Source organism: Pieris brassicae, chromosome 1, assembly GCF_905147105.1.
Source record: "Pieris brassicae chromosome 1, ilPieBrab1.1, whole genome shotgun sequence".
In the NCBI taxonomy this organism is placed as follows: Eukaryota; Metazoa; Arthropoda; class Insecta; order Lepidoptera; family Pieridae; genus Pieris; species Pieris brassicae.
Genome location: NC_059665.1, coordinates 21,627,532 through 21,635,506, shown reverse-complemented (window position 1 = coordinate 21,635,506; position 7,975 = coordinate 21,627,532).

Below are 7,975 nucleotides of genomic sequence, written 5' to 3'. Positions count from 1 at the left end.
AGAGATTTGGTTATGTAAGACTATTGTGAATGTGAAGAGGTCACAATAGATTTGGTTATGTAAAACTATTGTGAATATTAAGAGGTCACAATAGATTTGGTTATGTAAGACTATTGTGAATGTAAAGAGGTCACAAGAGATTTGGTTATGTAACACTATTGTGAATGTGAAGAGGTCACAATAGATTTGGTTATGTAAAACTATTGTGAATATTAAGAGGTCACAATAGATTTGGTTATGTAAGACTATTGTGAATGTAAAGAGGTCACAAGAGATTTGGTTATGTAACACTATTGTGAATGTGAAGAGGTCACAATAGATTTGGTTATGTAAAACTATTGTGAATATTAAGAGGTCACAAGAGATTTGGTTATGTAACACTATTGTGAATGTGAAGAGGTCACAATAGATTTGGTTATGTAAAACTATTGTGAATATTAAGAGGTCACAATAGATTTAGTTAGTAAGACTATTGTAAATTATTGATAAGATTGATGACTTGATATTTTAAAAGAGTACCGAGAGTTTTTTACGCCGGCTTTTTCTCTCGGCCTACACCCTGTGTCTTCTTTGCCGATGAGTAGGGATGTCTACCGAGACAAATTCATATATTCCTTAATAAATGAACATAAATAATTAGTAACGTCACAATGGATTAAATTTAACTCTCTGTAGTTATAGATGTAATTCAAAAGTTAAAGTTAAAATTTCGTTTCTAATTTGAGTTGTATGTTACAAAGCATTCTTTTTTTTGCGAGACGCAAACATTGTCAGGAAAGGCCGACTGTTAGCTTCTAATATTAATTTAATTAAATTCTAAACATTTTTATAAAACATATTCTTAAGAATCTTGCTACAAGTGCGCATGTGCAATAGTTACTCATTTCATTCGTTCGGTTGTTTACGAGTTGTTACGAATTGACTCGACCATTTTCGCGAAGTGGGATGGTCGCGTCGGAGGAGGGAGTTGTGATGATAAAAGAGGTTGTGACACATGCGCACGGGCCTTTTCTTCGTACAAGTTTGAAGTTATACAGTTCACGTAAAATCAGTGAAGTAAATTATAGTGAATTAGGTCATCATTGAAGTGTTTAATTTCCTACCCTAAGAACTAAATCAACTACCGCTAACACTTGTTAATATTTCAGTTTTCTATAAATTAAATTTTAATTTCAAAAATTCTTAAAAGGCCGGCAACACACTCGCGAACATTGAGTTCTATAAAAAATACTTATAAATAATATTCTTGTTTGTATTTAACTTCAACAAAGTCATAAAAATTCTTAATAGGCCGGCAACGCACTCGCAAAGCTGACATTGAGATTGTCCATGGACAATCTGTTCGTTTACCACCTATTCCATAAAAAACAGTAATTGGTAATAATCTTGTTTGTATTTAAATTTTCTTAAAATTTCAATACATAAGTCATAAAAATTCTTAAAAGGCCGGCAACACACTCGCGAACACTTCGACATTAAGCGTGTACGTTAACGGGGGTATCAGTTAACATCAGATAAGGCTCCTGCCCGTTAACACCTGTTCTATAAGAAATACTAATAAATAATATTCTTGTTTGTATTTAACTTCAAATAAGTCATACAAATTCTTAATAGGCCGGCAACGCACTCGCGAACTTGACATTGAGATTGTCCACGGAAAATCCGTTCGTTAACCACCTGTTCCATGAAAAACAGTAATAATCTTGTCAATATTTCAGTTTTCTATAAATTACAATTTTTAATTTCAAAAATTCTTAAAAGGCCTGCAACACACTCGCGAACATTGAGAGTGTGCATTAACGGCGGTATCAGTTAAAAACATATAAGGCTCGTGTCCGTTACCCCTGTTCCAAAAAAAACAGTAATTGGTATCTTGTTTGTATTTAAATTTTCTTAAAATTTCAATACATAAGTCATAAAAATTCTTAAAAGGCCGGCAACACACTCACGAATACTTCGACATTAAGCGTGTACGTTAACGGGGGTATCAGTTAACATCAGATAAGGCTCCTGCCCGTTAACACCTGTTCTATAAGAAATACTAATAAATAATATTCTTATTTGTATTTATTGTAATAAAACAACGTGACTGAGCGAGTACCGGAAAAGAACTGAACTTTATTTTCTAAAGACAAAAGTAAAGAATCTCATAGACAACATTTGATGACACTCTGGTACAAGATGTCGCTAGTAGTAGGTACATCTATATTTTGCTATTTATAATACTCCCACTCAAAATATAGATACTATATAAACAAAAGAAACAATTACACTTTAACAATACCTAAAGTATTCAAATGTTTATAATGTTTTACAGCAGCGAGACTTTTTGTAAACAAATCTGCAGGCATATTTGATGTACATAGATAATTAACACTTATAATGTTTTCATTAATTAATTCTCTACAATAATGATATCTGACATCAATATGCTTCGTTTTATTATGGAATACAGGGTTTAACAACAATTTCTGTGCGCTCATACTATCATTATATAAAATGATCTTATACATCCTTTTAGTAAGTTCAAATTGTAAATTTCTCAAATAAACTGCCTCTTTGCAGGCTTCTGATATGGATACATATTCAGATTCGGTACTAGAAAGTGTAATACATTTTTGCTTACTACAACTCCAAGATATAACAGACCCAGACAAAGTATAACAAAATCCTGAATATGATTTCCTATCATTAACATCACTGCACCAGTCTGCATCAACATAACCTTCAATGTTTGCATTTTTGCCCTTACTATATTTTAAACCTAAATCTTTTGTCCCTTTCAAATACCTTAAAATTCTTTTGGCATAAACCCATTGTTGTTCAGTATTACAATTATTGAATTGACTTAAATATGACACTGCATAAGCTATATCAGGTCGTGTGAGCACAACCAAATACATTAGGCTCCCGATAAGCTGCTGATAGGGATTTTGATTACTACAATCATTTTCCTTCTTACATTTTAAGTTGACCTCCATTGGAGTATTCACAGTGTTACAATCAACCATATTGAACTTAGTCAACAATCTATCAATATATTTTTCTTGACTTAAAGTCACAGTACAATTATTATTTTGTTTATCAAATACAACTGACATGCCAAGACATTCCTTTACAATTCCCAAGTCTTTTAATACAAAAATCTTATTCAACATATCCTTAAGATTACTAGTTTCATTTCTATCATTTGAGAATACAAAGAAATCATCGACATACAATGTCACGATGGTTTTACTGCTGCCAGCAAATTTTGTATATAAACATGACTCTATTTGGGACTTAATATAACCATTAGCTAACATGCAACCATCCACTTTCTTATGCCATGCACAAGATGCCTGTTTGAGACCATATATAGATTTGGTCAATTTTAAAACTTTATTATTTGGACAGACATAACCTAAAGGCTTTTGCATATATATTGTCTCAGACAGATCTCCATTTAAGAAAGCAGTTTTCACATCAAGATGTGTTACTTCTAGGTTGAACTGCACTGATAATGCGAATAATAACCTAAGTGTTGTATGCCGTACTACTGGAGAAAATGTTTCACTATAGTCCACACCATATTTTTGACTACACCCTTTAGCCACAAGTCTGGCTCGATAGCGGACATTATTTTCACTATGACACTTTTTTTTTAGAACCCACTTGCACTTAACTATATTGCCACTTGCAGGAATATCAACAACTTCCCATGCTTTGTTGTCTTCAAAGCTTTTCAGCTCTTCTTTCACTGCCTGTTCCCATTGCTCCTTCTCTGGTCCCCTTTGTGCTTCTTCTAATGTCAGTTCATCACTAAAATATTCATTACACTGTTCTGTGCACATATATCCAAACCTTTCTGGTTTTTGTCTCACCCGTTGTGACTTTGATGTGGTTTCTGGTTGCTGTTCTTCCTCAGATGTCATGGACTCCTCCTCTGGTACATAGGTTTCATCCATGTCATTCGTTAAAATGAATGAATCCTCTCCATCATGGTCTGACACCTCTCCCACTGAAGATGTATGTGGACTATTTTCTGCTGGTTTGTCTTCTAGCACTTCCATTTCAATCATATTTTCTTGATGAGATAACTTTTCATTTATGAAGACAACATCTCGACTGGTTATAATAGCCTTTGTTGAAGGATTGTATAACCTATACCCTTTGACATCCTCAGGGTAACCAACCAGTATGCATTGTTCTGATTTCTTGTCCCACTTACGTCTTCTCTCCTTGGGTATATGTCTCATGACAGTACTACCAAAAATCCTTAAATGACTGAGGTTGGGTTTGCCTCCTGTCCACAACTCGTACGGTGTACAGTGGTTCAATCCACCTTTTACAATTCTATTTTGTAAATAGACTGCTGTGTTAATGGCTTCAGCCCAAAATTCCTTGCCTAATCTTGCATCAAATAAAAGGCATCTTGCTTTCTCGATCAGAGTCCTATTCATACATTCACAAAGCCCGTTTTGCTCAGGAGTATAGGGATTGGTTCTTTGATGAATTATACCCAGTTTCTTCAAATAATTATCAAAATCTCTGTTACAGAACTCTGTGCCATTATCACTTTTTATTTTACAAGTATTTTTATTTTATTTGACGTTGAATTCTCAACTCTTGCTTTATATTCTTTAAAATATTGTAAAGTCTCATTTTTACCTTTTAAAAAATAAACATATGTCATGCTGCTGTGATCATCAACAAAAATGAGAAAGTACCTTGATCCTCCTAGCGATACATTCTCCATTGGGCCACATATATCACTGTGTACTATTTCCAATAGCTTAGTACTCCTGTTCCCTTTATTATCGAAGGGCAACCGACTTTGCTTTCCTTCACAGCACACTATACAGTTGGACTTGTTGATGTCGGCCTTCTCAGTTAATTTGACCCCCTCCACAGCATCCTGCATTTTATTCATGTTATCACTGTTGACATGTCCCAATCTACGATGCCAAACTTCTGGAGACTGCTGTTGCTGCCACCAAACAAGATGAAGTATTTAGTTTATAAACTCCATTTATAAGTGATACAGTCGCTACTAGAGTGTCCTGTTTATTAAATATCTCGCATCCATCGCTTGTAAAATACACCTTGTTACCCTGCCTTATCAGTTGGCTTACTGACAATAAGTTGGTAGATAATTTGGGCACACACAACACTTTTTCAACAGTTATGTTAAAGTCACATCCTTCAGTTGATGTTGTTATGTTTACTTTTCCACAACACAACACTGGGATTTTATTCTGGTTAGCAACCATGATTTCCTTGGTGAACCCAGAATAACATTCGTCGACCATCCAATCTTTATTGCTTGTCAAATGCGAACTTGACCCAGAGTCGACATACCAGTCACTCTTGTCAAATATTCTGCTAAAAAACACGGCACTGAATGCATTACTTGTTTTTGACGATTTATTTTCAGAATTCTTATAAGATTTATCTTTTTTTTTTTTTTTTTTTCCCCCTTTCTTGGCCTGCACGGTTTGTGCGTCAGCCATGCAAAAAAGTTAGGAAGTGTGTTATTAGATTTATTTTATTGGTTTGGAAATTGGATCGGAATTTTGAAAAGGATCAGATAAATTAGGTATATAATAAGTACATAAATGATTATAATTTTATATTGTTATGAAAAATGAAACTGGCTAAAATTCTATATACATCAATATTTATATTAGATAGAAGGATAGAGATTGAAGTAGGAAAAGGAATTTTAATGGACAAAAGCGAGGAAATAAAAGCGGAACGGTCATGTTGAGGACAGGCAAAAGATTTATCTTTATAAGTGCATTGATTACGGTAGTGGCCATGTTGTTTACAATTATAACATTTGACGTGTTGTTTTTCTTTGACAGATGTCGACATTCGTTCATTCTCACCATCTTTCTTGTACATAGACTGTGTACTCTTTACACTCTTTGATTTTTGATTCTTGCGGAAACAAGCAAACGCATTGTTGGCATCACTGTCTTCCGGTTCAATGTCCATCAATTTCCCTTTAATGGCGTCGGTTGTGATTATCAAGCCCGAATGCTCGATTGCCATTATCATGGGCATATATTTTTCAGATAATCCAGCCAACATGATAGATCCGATCCACTCATCACTTATGCCAAAACCCGTACCTTGTAATTTCTGACCAGCTTCAACAATTTGTGTTACATATGACGTCATCGAAGTGCAATTTTCTAATCGAATAGAAATTAAATTCCTCAGAAGACTTATTTTTCTTGTAAATCCCGAGTCATCGAATAACATCTTCAATTTATCCCACAATTCTTTCGATGTTGCTACATTCTTTATGTGAACATAAAGAGCCGGGTCAATTGTTAGAATCAACTTCGCTTTTGTTCTCGCATCGTCTGCAGCTGCTGGAGCAACGTTGGGCTCAGGTTTGATACACCCAACCATTCCCTCTAAGACAAGGAAATTTTCTGCTGCGAAACACCATTCACTGTAATTTTCACGCCCTTTCAGTTTCGGCACACTAATGTGATAGTTCGAACTGGACGCCATTACTGATGCCTGACGCGACACAATAAATCTGCACAACTCAACACACTTAGTCCTATTCTGCCACGAATTATTATTATCGATAATGTCCTGATAATCAATAATTATACTGTCGCGAGAACTAAGTACTTTTTATGAGCCAGGAGCGGCCTGGGCCCATAACCTGTAATAAAACAATGTGACTGAGCGAGTACCGGAAAAGAACTGAACTTTATTTTCTAAATACAAAAGTAAAGAATCTCATAGACAACATTTGATGACACTCTGGTACAAGATGTCGCTAGTAGTAGGTACATCTATATTTTGCTATTTATAATATTTATCTTCAAATAAGTCATACAAATTCTTAATAGGCCGGCAACGCACTCGCGAACTTGACATTAAGATTGTCCACGGACAATCTGTTCGTTTACCACCTGTTCCTAGAAAAACAGTAATAAGTAATAATCTTTTTAATATTTCAGTTTACTATAAATTACAATTTTTAAGTTTAAAAATTCTTAAAAGGCCTGCAACATACTCGCGAACATTGCGAGTGTGCAGTAACGGCGGTATCAGTTAAGATCATATAAGGCTCGTGTCCGTTACCCCTGTTCCATAAAAAATGTAATTGGTTATAATCTTGTTTGTATTTAAATTTTCTTAAAATTTCAATACATAAGTCATAAAAATTCTTAAAAGGCCGGCAACACACTCGCGAACCCTTCGACATTAAGCGTGTACGTTAACGGGGGGTATCGGTTAACATCAGATAAGGCTCCTGCCCGTTAACCCCTGTTTTATAAGAAATACTAATAAATAATATTCTTGTTTGTATTTAACTTCAAATAAGTCATACAAATTCTTAATAGGCCGGCAACGCACTCGCGAACTTGACATTGAGATTGTCCACGGAAAATCCGTTCGTTAACCACCTGTTCCATGAAAAACAGTAATAATCTTGTTAATATTTCAGTTTTCTATAAATTACAATTTTCAATTTCAAAAAATCTTAAAAGGCCTGCAACACACTCGCAAACATTGAGAGTGTGCATTAACGGCGGTATCAGTTAAGAACTGTTGTAATTCTTGTTAGGGCACGATAATTATACACACAGTATCCGTAATAAAGAAATATATTTACTGTTTAACTTGGAAGTGATATGTCTGCTTCCTACCACGATACACATTGGAATGAAACAGAAATGACCTGGAGCAGAGTGAGGTAAAGACAATTTGGCGCCTCGACAAGATGGCGGCTCGATCGCTCATTCAAATGACAGGAAAAAGTCAATACAATGATTAATTTTTGCAATATTACTCAAATAAATCAACATGCCCCCTCAAAAATTAATTCTTGTACAAATCAAATGCCTAAACAGAACTATATAACTTCCAAGCGAGTCTGGGAAAATACAAAAATAATGATCCAACATTTGTTGCTCGGATAAGGGAAAACCCAGAAAAACCTTATCAGATCATTTCATCATCT